This window comes from Chiloscyllium plagiosum, unplaced genomic scaffold (genome assembly GCF_037043375.1).
Source record: "Chiloscyllium plagiosum isolate Xiang-an unplaced genomic scaffold, Cpla_swu_hap1 HiC_scaffold_8, whole genome shotgun sequence".
NCBI lineage: Eukaryota > Metazoa > Chordata > Chondrichthyes > Orectolobiformes > Hemiscylliidae > Chiloscyllium > Chiloscyllium plagiosum.
Window position 1 is genome coordinate 72,230,570 of NW_028270146.1, and position 15,962 is coordinate 72,246,531.

The 15,962-nt window shown below is 40.6% G+C and overlaps 1 protein-coding gene across 11 annotated transcripts in view; it reads left to right on the forward strand.

Annotated features, from left to right (window-relative positions):
- LOC122553704 (alpha-(1,6)-fucosyltransferase) overlaps positions 1-15,962 on the forward strand; it is a 759,328-nt gene that overhangs the window by 33,157 nt on the left and 710,209 nt on the right. Inside the window, exon 1 of one of the 11 annotated variants that reach the window (XM_087989961.1) lies at positions 7,439-7,955. The exons of the other annotated variants lie outside the window; for them this stretch is intronic. The gene's annotated coding sequence lies outside the window, so the exon portion shown is untranslated. Of the gene's footprint in view, positions 1-7,438; positions 7,956-15,962 lie in introns of those variants that run through there. 11 annotated transcript variants of the gene reach the window in all.

A 15,962-nucleotide genomic window follows, 5' to 3' on the forward strand; every position in this document is an offset into this window, starting at 1 on the left:
AGGTGGTCTTGATTGCCATCTGAAATATCTAGAGTCGATTAAAATGTGGAGTTGGAAACAGCACAGCAGGTCAAGCAGCATCAGAAGAGCAGGAGAGTTGATATGTCGAGCAAGAACCCTTCATCAGGACATGTAGTAAAATGAAACATGTAGTATATTTCACTGTGACGTGCAGGATTTTGTTTAAACAAGCCCCTTCCCTCGTCAGTAAACAAAATCTTATAATGGCTAATAAATGGCAGTAGTATTTGAAAGTGTCTTTTCCTCTCTGACTTCTGTTTGCTTATCATATTGAGGAAGTCTGAATCTGAATTCTGAGTTAGCTTTACTGTCAAATGAATACCGTGAAAAGTTTACAAGTTGCCACTTACTGCACCATCTTAGGTACAAGGTACCTAGGTACAGATTTTTCAGTGCAGGTAGTTCTTCTGTAATGCGATGTTTGCGTTCTTGTGCAACATTGCATTATAGAAAAATTGCACTTCAGAAACAGCATTTCATTGAGTTATAGGTCATTCAGCTATAACACACATTTCGTTAGTGCAAATTTGCTGTAATATGATTGATGAATTGGGAGCGCCTGTTTCTAAAGTGCGAACTTCTAAAACATACATTGACTGTAATGCACTTACGATGCCAACACTTAAAGTGCTGTTTTTAAAGTTTCTATAATGCAGTGTTGTAAAAGAACATGACTATCGCATTAAAGAAGATATGCCTGTAAAGCCAACACACGTTTTAAAAGTTTGCGTTTTAGAAACAGTGTCCCTACTTCGTCAGTCAGGTTACAATGAATTCATGTTAATGAAATGGGTATTATATCAGAATGACCTGTACAAGTTCTCAGAAAACAAGGGAAAAATGAATAAATAGGAAGTCCAGCATTACAGATCGTATGAATAAATTGGAAATAGAGAAATAAGTTTGGAACGGTGGTCTTTCTGACTGAGTCCATGTCGGCACCCCGTCTCCAGTTCACAAGAGGCCTTGATTCCAGACTTCGCCAGGCTTCATCTTGAGGCTGTCAAGGTCCCTGCTGAGGCTGAGAGTTCAGGACTTTGCCATGAAAAAAGGAGGGAAAAAGAAATGGATGGAGTGGCCAAACTCTGGTTGAAGCATCCTACCCTGCCACCATCTTTGGAAGCTCAATGCTGTGTAACAGAATATTGAGTTCACCTTATGTACCTGCTTTTGATATTGGCCTCGGAGTGAGTGAGGTGAGAAAAATTGGTATGAAATACTAAATGCTCTCAATCCCAAGAATTTGCCTCAGTCAAACTGTAAAAAGCCCACTCCCAAGTGCCATGTTGATTTTTCATTATTTAAGCTTTCGAACAGTTATCTGGTTGTACAGAATATAGAATAGTACAGGGAAAAAGGGACACTTGTCCAAGTTTTTCATTTTACACTCAACAAGGCAGTTCACAAAAATACAAATTCATGGTGAAATCTGGCGTTGATACTGCATGAGTGGTACATGCAATGAGTGAAAATGAAATACTTGGACAAAATGTCTTTTCAGCAGTTTATGCTTTTCCTGTGATGTAGGCCTTGCTAGCTAGGCCAGTATTGGTGGCATGTCCCTAATTGTCCTTGAGCTGAAAATTTTACTTGGTTATTTCAGAGAGCAATGAGGATTTGGCGACTTTCACATACAGGTCAGGGCGGATATGAATGATTGATGTCCCTCCCTAAAGGGAATTCACAGGCCCAATGAGTTTTAATAACAAGCCCTACTCGTTTCATGGTCTGCCACCGCTGAGACTTACTTTTATTTCTAGATTTATTGAACTTACATTCTGTCAGCTGTCATGATGGCTGTGTCCTTAGAGCATTAGCCAGGGTCTGTGGATTAGAAAATAAAACAAAGACCTGCCGATGCTGAAGATCTGAAATAAAAACATGCATTGCTGGAGATTGTCAACAGGTCTAGCGGTATCTGTGGAGAGAAAGAGAAGTTAACATTTAGAATCCAGGGTCTTGTAGCTTGGATGACCACGAGGGTAACAAATGCTGGTCATTGATGTGGAATCGATGAGACAGCAGCTTCCAGTCTTGGTATTTGTGCAGTTAAATGCTTCCTTCTAAAATACCCTCCTCCTCCATATTCTGGAGGAAGAAGTTGAGTCCACTAGACACAGTGCCAAGTAAGCATGCCAAGAAAATGTATGGTGTTCTTTTGAAATGCAGGTAAATATTAATGCTTCGATACATTCTAATAGCTGACTGGGTAGATAGTGTGGTGCTGGAAAAAGCACAGTGGAGCAGGAGAGTCGATGTTTCAATGGAGAAATAACAAGTTTGGAACATCAGTCTTTCCGACCCAGTCATTGCCGCCACCTCCGTCTCCAGTTCCCACCAGCCATTGATTCCGGACTGTGCCGGGCTTCACCTTGAGGTTGTTAAGGCTGGGAGATTGTTCTGGAATCTCCTTGCCGGCTAAGGCCAGGCCAGTGCACTGAGAGACTGCCACGACGGGTCCCCGCTAAGGCCAGGAGTTCAGGACATCACCAAGAAGAGAGAGAGACCACAAAGGAGAAAAAAAGAATCTGATGGAGTGGACCAGCTCTGGCTGAAGCATCCTACTCTGCCACTGTCTTGGAAGACCGTGCAAGCTCAATGCTGTGTAACAGAATGTTGAGTTCACCTTTTTGTACCCGCTGATGATATTAGGCTCAGAGTGAGCGGGGAGAAAAAATGTTAAGGAAAAGCAATTACTTTCTATCCCAACAATTTGCCTAATTCAAACTGGAAAACACCCACTCACGACTGCAATATTGATTTTTCATTATTCATTCCTAAAAACACTTAGTCACAGAGATGTACAGCACAGAAACAGACCCTTCGGTCCAACTCGTACATGCCAACCAGACATCCTAAACTAATCTAGTCCCATGAGCCAGCACTTTGCCCATATCCCTCTGAACCCTTCCTATTCATTTACCCATCCAGACATGCCTTTTTAAATGCTGTCATTGTACCAGCCTCCTCCACTTCCTCTGGCAGCTCTTACCATACATGAATCACTCTCTCTGTCGAAAAAGGTTACCCCTTAGGTCCCTTTCACATCTTTCCCCCCTCACCCTAAACCTATGCCCTCTCGTTCTGGACTCCCCCACCCCAGGGAGAAGACCATGTCTATTTATCCTATCCATGCCCCTCATGATTTTATTAACCTCAATAAGGTCACCTCAACTTCCAACACTTCAAGAAAAACAGCCCCAGCCTGTTCAGCCTCTCCCTACAGCTCCACCTCCAACCCTGGCAACATCCTTGTAAATCTTTTCTGAACCCTTTCAAGTTTCACAACATCCTTCTGATAGGAAGGAGACCAGAATTGCATGCAGTATTCTAAAAATGGCCAAACCAATGGTCCTGTACAGCTGCAACATGACCTCCTAAGTCTGATACTCAATGCTTTGACCCATAAAGGAAAGTACACCAAATGCCTCCTTCACTATCCTATCTACCTGTGAATCCACTTTCAAGGAGCTATGAACCTGCACTCCAAGGTCTCTTTGTTCAGCAACACTCCTCAGTCCATTGGCCATCTGATCAAGATCCCCTTGTACTCTGAGGTAACCTTCTTCGCTGTCTCTTACTCCTTCAATTTTGGTGTCATCTGCAAGCATACTATACTTCCTATGTTCACATCCAAATCATTATTTGGTTGTACAGAACTTTGAGTATTATGGGGAAAAAGGGACATTTCGTCCAAGTTTTTCTTTTATCACTCATCAGGGCAATTCACAAAAAAAACAAATTCACGTTGAAAGCTGATGTTGATACTGCATGAGAAGTGAGTGCTATGAGTGAAAATGAAATACTTGGACAAAATTTTGTTTCAGCAGTTTATACTTGTCCTGTGATGTAGGCATTGCAGGCAAGGCCAGTATTGGTTGCATGTTCCTAATTGTCCTTGAGCTGAACGTCTTGCTCAGTTATTTCAGAGAGCAATGAACATTCAGCCACTTCCTATCAATACAGAGTCACATACAGGTCAGAACGGGTATGAATGACTGATTTCCCTCCCTAAAGGGAATTCACAGGCCAGATGAGTTTTAATACTATTCCCTGCTAGTTTCATGGTCTGCCACCGCTCAGACTTGCTTTCATTTCCAGATTTCTACTTATTGAACTTACATTCCATCAGCTGTCATGATGGAAGGGTCCTGCTTGAAACATTGATTTTCCTGCTCCTCAGAAGCTGCCTGATCTGCTATGCTTTTTCCAGCACCACGCTCTATCTACTCTGACTCTCCAGCATCTGCAATCTTCATTATCTCCTATTATCTAATATTTGACAGACAACTTCCTCAATTCTACAATGTTCATCCTTTGCCTCTCTGTTCACCTCTAGCTTCTCATTTTGTGGCTTAACATCACACAAGGTTATATTATTCACTTATGCAGTATTTTGGAATATTGCTCTAGTGAAGCCGCTAAATGGATGCAAGTTAGACTTCAGTATGTTCTTTTTTTTTACCTCTTTGCTCTCTTAAAGGCATAGTTTCCTTACAAAATGAATTTCCTTTCAGTCATGTCTCTGTAGTAACTAATTGTCTGCATCAAGTTCTTTGGCATTGGCATGTGGGCACCATCTAAAATGGACACTGCAGGCAATCCTGAATGAAGGAAGTGTTTACACCTTGGCAGCTTTTTGTTTTGTGTGGTCATCATATTTATCCTGTTAAAATTGTGATGATGAGATGAGACTTTAAATTCTTCTGTTCAACTTGTTAATACCTGCTTTCTGATTTGCTGTTATCTGTAAGTTTGAATCTGCAGAAAATTAGCATAATATGAGGCATGACTATTTTTTCCATGGGTCATGATTTGATGCGCATGTTGTTGAATAGTGATTGTGCTGATGTATGCTACTACAAATTCCTGTAAGTATTTTATTGTGCATATTCATATGTTACCCAACAATCTCTCAATGGACAGGACAAAGTTTTCCTTGTTGGCTTTGACAATTGAGTCCTGTTCTTTTCATGAATACAACTCAGGAACGACAAGACACTGTGTCATATACTTGATTTCTGTGAAAAGGTGGAATGTTCCTTAGTCGACAGATCAGTGCAGTTTGTGTTATATCATTAAATCAATGAAAATAGGATGGCTTCATCTCTTCCAGCTTACGAAGAGTTATCTGTTCTTGATTTGGAGTTAGCTCAGATTGGTAGAAGGGGAAGAGGTTAGGTGAGCTTGGTGCATTCTTAATCAGAAGGTATATTTGTGCTTGCAACAGAGAAAGTGACAATAGTTTCTCTCTGCCTCAACACCTTGTTTCAGATCTTGAAAGGAAAAAAGCAAATTGTCAGATTCAATGAATCTGAGAATAAAATTGGGAATTATTATTCCACATAGTTGCTGGTGAAGCTTGGAAGTGTGAAGTTGACAAGAAGTGGTTTATTTATAGTTTAAGAAAACATATTCTGTTCCTGAAGCAACAATTCCTCTTGTCTGGACTTCAATTGGAATGGAAAATTATAGTGAAGCTTTTTTTTCCTTTTTAACTTCACAACAATGACTGCACTTCAGAAATACTTAATTGGTTGTAAAGTGCTTTGAAACGTCATGGGTTGTGCAGGCCATTACATAAAAGCAAGTCTTCTCAAATAATTGCAGTTGAGAGTGGAATTCAGTTGGAAGCCTGCCTTTTTTAGTTGCTCTTTGCAGATAGAGTCTGTTGTTGCAGTCATCAAAACCTGCTAGGTTTCTTTCACTTACTTGTGAGGAGGAGAGTGTGTAGTTAAAAACGAGAGGGGAAACTTTGTGCACTGGTGTTTAACTATAAGGGGCTTTTGTAATGCTTCAGTATTGAGGTGTACTTACTTTTGTCCTCTTGCATCTTTGTGATCTTGTATCAACAATGCATGCAGAACAATTGCAGATTGAGTAGTGCAGCAGGTACTTGATAGATAACTGGTTTAAAAAGAAAAGAATAATCTGAATGTGATGAGAGTTGTTTTGTTGCCAATGCACCAGAACTATATATTTTGAAGGAAATGATTTTGTAGTTTTGTTTGAGTTCATAACTGAAATTGTGATTGAGTTTGTTGGAGAGCACTTGCCCCTTGTTGGATTAGAAAGCTGTAGTGCGTTCTGACCTTACATTACCAGAAATACTTCTGTATGTTTTTAGTTTAAAAATCTGATGTTCACAGCTTAGAGTTAACTTTGTTTTTTGAAGAAGTGCAAATCCTAACTTTTGGGTTTGCACACATCTCATTTTGGGTTTTTAATCATTTACTGCGCCATTCTGGACCCAGACTTCACGCTGTGCTATCTGTTAGCATCTTCTGAAAGTGTATGTCCTCACTAAACTTGTGGCTGGCCTTTTGCTACACAGCTGCCTTTGGTGCCCTTGCTAACAGTGTACTGAGGACCATATCTACAGTGTAGCCTGCTGTGCCTCCAGAATGCCTTAACAGTAATCATTCTAAATATCCATAGTTGGTTTAAGTTTCATGTTTGAATCTTAAGTGGTCACAGTGTAAGTTTAAAAGAGAGACTTACATTGGTGTATTGTGTCTGCAATCTTTGGATGTACTGAAGCACATTACTGCCAATTGTTGCTTTTGTTGTAGTCACTGTAGCAGAGCATGTAGGCAACCCAGCACGCACACAACTGAAAAAGAAGGGATGGCATTCTGATTCACAATGTCATGCAAAGCCAACTTGTTCCAGGGGTCTCGATTACAGCTGAGAGATCTGAGGAGGTTAATTGTAGAGGAGGACAGGTGTGCACCATATGAGTTGGTTTCCTTTCTCTACCTCTTCCTATCCTCAGTTCTGTGTACACAGTTCTACACATGTCTGCTATCCTCTTGGCACTATGTCCAGGAGACTGCCTGCCTGCCTGCCTGCCTGCCTGCCTGCCTGAATCCTCCTGAAATGTACACTTGTACTTCAACCAGGTTTGTTCTGTTGTGATTATCAATGGAAACTTTGGACTTTTCCTGTCGAACCCTCTGCCCAACCCTCTAACTACACTTCCTTTTTAGGTGACCTAGAAACACGGGGATTGATCTCTGTACCTTTACTGCTGCACTTGGCGAGATCAGCATAGACTGGGGATCCAAAAAGCAGTCAGATTTGTTGATTCTCAGCAAATAAGAGTGCTGTTTGCCAGAGTCATTAATAACTTTGATTCTTTTACTGTTGGAGTGTAATGTTGCCTCCTTTTGAGATCAGGAATTGAGAGGAGAACTTTTTTTTGGAGCACACATTCTTGGTCTCACAGGTTGAGTGCTTAGCCTGCTCTGTGATCATTCAATCATAAATTGGTACGGTTAATCATTCCTAGGTTGATCTTTCTCCTCTTTCTCAGCTGGCTTGATGATTGGCAGAGAAACCTTTGGCTATCTTGTTTTTCCATGTGGAGTTTTCTAGCTTTTCTGAACTTTGTGTAATTTGCAAATTAGAGACCTGTTGAATGACCGTTTACCATCATGGATTTGTGCCAGTCTGGAAAATGGTCTGATGCTTGCAAGCACAGTCGTTCAGTCAGATCTCAATGCTGTATCCCTGAGAACAGCTACTGGACTCAGATTCCACAGGTCTCTGTCAAAAGTTTACAATAGTTAATGTCGCTTTCAGACTGGAGTAGTCGCGTTTTTGAATGGAAAAAGAATTAGCATTTTTATAGTTCCTTTCATGACCTCAGGACTTTGTTGGGTGTTTTATAGCTATTGTGATATTTTTAGAAGCTCCGTCCCTTTGGCAGCTAGTTTTTGTTTTAGTGCAGCAAGATCCCACAAACAGTGATGTAGTCAATTGTCAGGCCACTGGGGGATTTCTCCAGCACTTCTATGCATAGTGCCATGGGGCCAGTTATATCTGCTCGAGGGGCAGACAGAGCCTCAGTTTACCACCTTGTTTGGATGATGGCACTTCCAAAAAGGCAGCTTTCTTGCTTGTTACTGCACGGAATCACCATAACCTTGAAGGTAATTGAATAGATAATGCTGAATTTCTGCCAGGATTCTGAAAAAGTGCATGATAACTTTAAAATATCAAAAGTTAATTTATCTTAATAGTCCTGAAAGTTTTAAAATAAAACATCGGTCACTATGTGGCACGTTTGATTTTTTTTTCTTGAAATTTGCGTTCCACATTCTGAATCTAATGTTCAGGATAGTATTAAAATGTTTGCAGATGAAGAAACTATTATGAACTTCAATGTTCAAGAATGCTTTTCAAAATGAATGTGTCTCAACTAGTTGTTGTTCATGAGAGTTCTGTATTTGTACAACTTGATGGCTAATACGTTTTTGAGTATGGCCCTTAGCTATTGTTTTTGGTGTGTTGAATGACCTTTCCCTTCGTCTTCTCTGTTTAGTTTTTTATATTGAACATTTGCTTGTTCTATGCCTATGTATACGTGAGTTCACTTAGTCAGTGCTGCTCTTATAGTTGTGGCATATTGTACTTTTTACCTGATATATTGCCATAAAAATGACAGTGTGCCATGGTGACATTTATACCTGATGTACAACAGTCATTAAAAATAGCTATCCTTAGCTCAATTCACCTTTTGCTGCTTCTATCTTTCAGGTAAGCAGTGTGGTAGGAGGCAGCATTATTGAAGATTAAAAAGAAAATAATTCTGTTTATTTTTCCAATTCATTGTAATGATCCAAGTAAAACCTCTGTTCTAATTTCATTTTGCCTCACATTTGAATGTTATTTCAACTCTCGGGGATTTTCAGTTGGTAAATGCTTTTAGTATGGTTTACTCGTGAAGATCTCCATAGACAACAATAACTTCTTTTAAAAGAGATCAATTTCCCAAATGAACAATGAAACTAAATCAATGGACAAGGTTTCACTTTTCAAAACTTTTAGTGTTTGACAAAATGAACATTAAATAATAGGCAAGTAATACATCAGACAAAAGAAAAAGATAAGTTTTATATTAAGAAATAGCATCAAAATTGGACTTGTGAAATGTTTTAACTCAGTGCCATACTTCTTGCAAATGTGTAGCATTAAAAGAATAGTCAAAATACCTCCCAGCAATACAGCAGGTATTCACCTCTTTCTGCTATGCCAAGTAAATACTTCCAGTGCCCTTCGACAGTCTTTCCACTTCACCTGAGTATTTCTGGATGTGATGAGGTACTCCTTGATGAATCTCAATTTGGAGATGCTGGTATTTGACTGGGGTGTACAAAGTTAAAAATCACACAACACCAGGATATAGTCCAACAGGTTTATTTGGAAGCACTAACTATCAGAGCGCTGCTCCTTCAGGTGGTTGCACAACGACTGATGAAGAAGCAGTACTTCGAAAGCTCATGCTTTTAAATAAACCTGTTGGACTATACTCTGGTGTTGTAGATTCATCAAGTTAAAAATCACACTAGTCTTGTGGGCTACACCAGTTCAAATAATTTTGAATTCTAGCATTTACACACTCCATCAAAAGGGTGTTGGGTCCAATAAAATTCCTTTCTCCAAAGAGAGCTTTTCGTCTGCTGTCTCTACTTTTTTCATATATAGAAACATGGTCCTGGGGGAAGTTCTAATTCTTCCCTTGCCTGTGTCTCTGGAGCTGCTGTTCTTCATTCAGCAAGATAGTATGAGAGTGTTAAAACTGACACCTGCCACTCTAACAGGTTTCTATTTGAGCTTCTTGCCTTGCGGCAATCTAAAGTCAAATGTGTCACTTCCCCAAACCAAGTTGCTCATTACTATTACGCCCTTTCTATTTTCGAGTTTCTATTACACCCTTTTGAGAATGTTCTTGCACTAGGAGATTTAATGAGACGTTTAAAATGTAATCACCTCACAATTGACTGCATTCCTCTCAGCTGTTAGGGGTAGTTTTATCTGTGATGTTGCAGTCAATCTTCAAGCTCAGTAAATTAGATTATATCTTGAGATCAAATGTTCATTGATTTATTAATCATAAATTTCATGCAATAACATTGAGGTGCACACTTAAACCATAGTACTTGTTGCCATCTCCATTTGTTGAGGACTCAAACTCCGCTCTGTTCCTAATATTTAGGTTAGCCAAATTCTCTCACTCCAAACTTCAAGCCAGACATCTGCTGATGTCAGGAACTATTTAAAGGTAGTATCCAGGACCCAAGTCCAGGATTCCTCAACCACTTTGCTCGGTTTTCTGATGCTTTTGAGTTTTTTCCCCTTTTTTTAAGGGTTGAGCTGGGTTAAGTTGTAAACCTGGTGGGTACCATTGTGGTGAGAGGCATGACCGACTGCTTCACAATTTTGATGGAGTCGGGCCGCTGTACTTTAAAGGCTTCTGCTTCATGCTAAATAATCTGTTGCAAACCATAATCTGGATGAGAGAATTATCTGAAAAGTAAATGCAAAAAGCTCTCTCATACCGAGGTATGGCAGGTTCTTGGCCACTGACACAGCCTACACCACATAGAAACAAATAACTCGATAGTGGAACTTGACTATGAAAAAGCCAAGTGATTCAGACAAGTGATGAACAGTGATTCATACAAAATTCTGTTTTCTGCTACTGGGCAATAAAAATGTCATTCATCTAGATCCTTTAAAATTTCAATAATTGAAACCATAAGGCAGTTAAAGCCACATAACTGTATGTAAACAAACTTAGTGAAATTGTTTGAGATGGACATTTCGGCTGTCAATCAAACAGATTCCTGGGTGTTTCAACCTCCTACAGGTCGGCCACTGTTCCCCCAAACATAGCAAGCCAAGAATAAAAATAGCAAGTGCTGGAGAAACTCGGCAGATCTGGAGACAGAAGCCAAATTAATGTTTTGTGTCAAAACCAGAGCTTTTCCACTTGTGATGGTGATTGCTTTAAGTTCCTCACTTTGTATCACCACATGATGTTCGCTTGTCACTGGGAACGTTTCTAGGTAAGCTACTGTGAAGACTGACACCCAACACCTGTTTGAATGCCTCTATCATTTCTTTCCTTCTCATTATCAATTCCTCAGACTATCTCTCTGCTTGGAGGATCAGCATTTTGCTTTGGTTATTAGTCTTCCTTTATATAGGTCTTTTGGTATAATGCACATTTCGTCAACATGAATTGGCTATAACATGATTGAATTCTGGATGCTGTTTGGAATGATACAAACCCTCTACTGAATGGGTATAGTTAGTGGTTTTCGAGAGCGGTTTCCCATAACATGGGGTTGCAATGGAACACAACTGTTGCATTGTAGCAGAACCACCTGTACTTGTGGAAACTCCTACCAGCTGGCATTCTCTCATACACTGCTTTCTGCCTCCATTATCTTTTTGGTTATTCTTCCCTGGTTTGTAAAGTGTGTCCAGTCCTCTAACCTACCACACCTCTTTGCAGGTTTGTGCTTCATCTTGCTTTCTGTCCAACAAGTCCTAGACTTTGTTGCCTGCAGCCAATACAGCTGCTCCTGCAGTATCCCCAACGTCAAGTCTTTGTGAGTAATTCTCACTTTCGTGGCAAGTACCTTCACATCTCCAATACCCAGTAAACATGGATCAAACCCCCCCCTCCCCCACATACATGCAACACAACCCCCTCCACACACAACCCCCCCCCCCCACATGCACCCCTCCTCACTCACCCCTCCTCCACACGCACCCCTGCAAAAACACCAACTGTTGTCTGTGCTCCCTTTCTTACAAATTGCAAATTCACTGAACGATAGACGTCAAAATGTGATGGTGCATCTCCAACAAAATTCTCTCTCCATGTCAAAATCTGCCCAAGATGTAGTTCAGTTTCGCCCCAGAATTTCTGTAGTCACTATTTCTTTTTCAGAGTTCAGTTATGCTTCCCGACATAACAAACAAAGGTTGATTGGATTTTTGTTTATATTGTGGTAATGTTCGCATCGACAGTAATACATGAGCATGCAAGTCGGTCAGATATCTGTTTCCTTTGAAGTGGAAAATTGAAATATTGAAGTGATCATGAAGGAAAGGCTTGCATTTGTATAGTGCTTTTTGACCCCAGGACATTCCAAAGTGCTTTACAGTCAGTGAAGCATGAAGAATATTTGAATTCTTCAATATACTGTTCCCCCCCTCCCTGCAGAACACTTGGAAATTACTTCATCGCCTTGTTAATTGTGGCCTCCCTTTATCCAGAGTTAGACTGATTTTTAATAGATCATGTGTTGAAGGGTTGTGGGGAGAAGGCAGAAAAATGCAGGTGAGGAGCATATCAGCCATGATTGAATGGTGGAGCAAACCTGATGGGCCAAATGGCCTACTTCTGCTCCTATATCTTATGAACTAAGATCCTTATTACGTACATTTATATGTTGAGCAGTCACAGTTTAGGGTATTTCAAAGTTCAGCACAAAATGCATTTTTGTCAATTAAATGTAGCATACTCTAGTCATAATTGCGTGCATAACCTGTGGGAATTCAGCACTACTGTCTGATCGATTAGAATAGAGCCAGAGAATTTTGCTTTATGCAAAGTGCTTTCTCTGCATGGGACGGGTGGGGTGGAGAGGGGGAGGGATGGATTTGAAATAATGCCGCACTAAAATTCGAAGGATAGAAGTGTGTGGCTCTGTGACAGATCTTTATTTGAATTTAGGTAGGTTTTCTGTTCTTGTGTTGTTGTTTTTTTAAGCCGTTTGGCATCTGGTGTAATCCCAGGTGGTCCATACTGGTTTGCAGGCAATATTGGACTGCATTATAAGGCAGCAATGTAACAGAACTGTCGTCATGTTGCAAGTGATTAGTTGTCACCTCGACTTGCAAGTGTCATGAATTCAGTACCTACACCAGAATGTGTCACTGTCTTCTAAATGACAAGTGCTATTTCTTTTCCCTTTTATTTCCCTTGTCAGACTTCCTGTTTTTTTTGCTGGCGGAAGTTGAAGAGTACATGATGACAGATGGCAGGGCATCAGAATATGTCACCAGGTATTTAGGTCAGAAGATCTGTGTGTACACAAACATGCATGTTCACTGTGGAATTCCATATGAAGTAATACAGTATGCATATCTTTATGAAATTTTGAGTTTTGGTGGCTTATTGGAGATAGAAAATGTGGATGTTATTCCAGAAAGGTAACCATCTATGAACCGTGATACAAATGACCAGCCCTGTGCAAGTTTGGCCTCAAAATTATCTGAGGTTTGACTCTTAAACTAACAGCCAACTAGTAAGTTTCAAGATACACTACACTCCTTATTCTCTGGCTCACTAGTCCTGGGTTGGCTTTGAACCGCATTAGCAAGTCTAGATCTTTTTAGGTAGAGAACATATAAACCTTGATCAGTGCTGATATCAGAGAAGATAAATGGTTAGCTGCTTCATTGAAAGAATATATCTTGACGTTATGATGCTAAGTCCATGTAAATCTTAGCTTTGTATTTAGTAATAATGAGTGGACATGGGCATATATTAAGATGTACAGTCCTGTACTGGTCTGTGGCTCTCCTCTTTGAAAGAATGTAAATATTGTAAGTGAATGTTCAGCTTTGTTAATTTTGAGTAGCGCAGAGGAAAGCTGGCATACAGTGCCTGCAGACTGTACACAAAACTGATGGAAGTTTGTATAGTTGAGTTGAAAAGTGTGGTGTTGGAAAAGCGTAGTGGTTCAGGCAGCATCTGGGGGAGCACGAGAATCGGTGTTTTGGGCATAAGCCCTTCATCAGGCAGTGATTTTGAGTTTGTCCTGAGAAATCCTGCAAGTATGCCGCAATAGTTGATCTCGCAAAGTAGAGCATTCAGTAGTTACACTCCTTTTGAAGCAGAATTGGGAGTTCAGTTCACTATTGAAACAAGGGCCTGGATAGAAATCTTTGTTACGCATCCTTGGAGAATTGGCATGTCCAATATGTTCTATTGCAATCACCCTGCATGATCCCCAGCATCAGAGATATCGAGTTCTAGGACTCTCTGTTCTCTTTTTCTGCTCATCCTCTGCTCTCACCTTTCCCCCCACTCTTCTGTCTCCCTCCCTGCCATCATTGTACTCTCCCTTCATCTCTCCAAAACTCGCTTTCTGCTCTCTGCATCTTTTTCCTTCCCACTCTGTCTTTCTCTTCCCAGCTTCCCATTCTGTTGTCCCCTCCCTCCATCCCAGGTGTCTCTCTCTCTGCTGTACTTCCCCCTTCTCTCCCTCTCTGTTCCCTCCCATTCTTCTTTCTTCCTTCATGACTTTCCCTCTCCTATAGAATCACACAGCATGGAAACAGACCATTTGGTCCAACCAGTCCATTCTCCCTACATATTGTTTCTCTGCACAGTTTTGACTTTTTTTTTAAATCCCCCCAGCTCCGAAAAAAACGTCCCTGAGGCAAAACCCTGAAATTTGATCTCTGTTGTTGTATCGACACTAAATGGATTGCACTGGCTCACAAATGAGGCTCACTCTCATCTTCTCAAGGGACAGATCATAAGTGTGGGGCCAGCCAGCAGTCAACCCATCCTGTCAGTGAATAAAACAAAGAAAAAATAATACTTCACCACCTTACAGGCTTGTATGTATTCTGTCAACATTTTTAAAATTAGGAATGTAGTTGATTAATGTGACAATTACCAGGTGCTCTGTTGAGTGTTGATCAAGGGATGGATATTGAAGAAGAGCAAGAATACTCCTGGACCCCAGTCAGGCAGGTAAGATCTCCATTTGTTGTCACATCCAAAACAATAGCATCGCAGACAGTCCACGACTCCCTCAGCATCACACTGGAGTCTCAGACTTGGCCTTTGCACTTGACCTTGTGTTTCGGAGGCTAGAATGGAGAGTTGCGATTCAGAGATCGAGAGGCCATGAGATTGAGTGACAGGTCTAGCTTGTACTTCCATGACATGTTGCACTTTTCTCCAGCACACATTGCTGATTAATACCACGACTCTAAAACCATGTAACGTCAACAGGAGGTCTGTTAGAATGTAATAAGGAGGAACATTAGGAAGAGATTGGACAGTGGACGAAGACAAAAGGCGTTGTTGTTCTGCTATGAGTGATTTATGCACCTGTTAACACCACACTGTGGGGAATTGATTTCAAAAGCCAAGTTTCTTTGATTAGTTTGAACTTGGAGTAAGGCTTCGTTGTAGTTGGTGAGTTTTATTCATGCAGATAGTGTTGAATATTGCTCATTGTAACTAAAATAGCTTGACTTCAACTGATTACCTAACACAGAGTTTTTAAGATTGTGCTTTGGAGCAAATGCTGACTCTTGAGTTTTTACCTCTGTATAAAAATTTAGTGTTGTTTACAGGACAGAAAGGAGGCCATGCAAACCAATGTGTCCATGCTGCCTCTATGTGGAGTGAGCCCATCGTTCTCATTCCCTCTGTAACCTTGTGGCCTTACAGTTTATAACCTTCAAGTGCCTATCCAATTTCTTGGTAAAAGTGTTGGTAGACGTGGACAGCCATGATGTGGGTGTGCAGGTGTTGGACTGGGGTGGACAAAGTTTAAAAATCACACAACACCAGGTTATAGTCCAACAGGTTTGTTTAGAAACACTAGCTTTTGGAGTACTGCTCCTTTGTCAGTTGGTTGGAGGCTATCCCACTAGCTACCTGACAAAAGACTCACTAGCTCCTGACAAGGGAGCAGCTCTCCGAAAGCTTATACATTCAAATAAACCTGTTGGACTATAACTTGGTGGTATATGATTTTTAACTTTGCCTGCATGGGCAGTAAGCCTGAGGAAAACACACGCAATATGACACAGAAGTAGTGGTTACATGTTTTGGAAATGACAGCTGGTCCTGTGTGGTGAAGGAGTGTTGACTGGGATGAGGAGCTTTCTTTGGCATTAACTTGCCTGTGCTTTTCTCTTGTGATATATTCAGGAAATTGCCAACAGGATGTGTGGGGCGCAGGTGGGAAAAGGAACACTGTGAGCTCAAGAGAGATCTCATCTGATATTGGAAGAGAGATTTAAAAAGAAATACAATATCTTAGAAAGCAGATGTAGATGATATGCAATTAATGGTGAACATTTTAAGGATAGAAGTGAACAAGCACTGT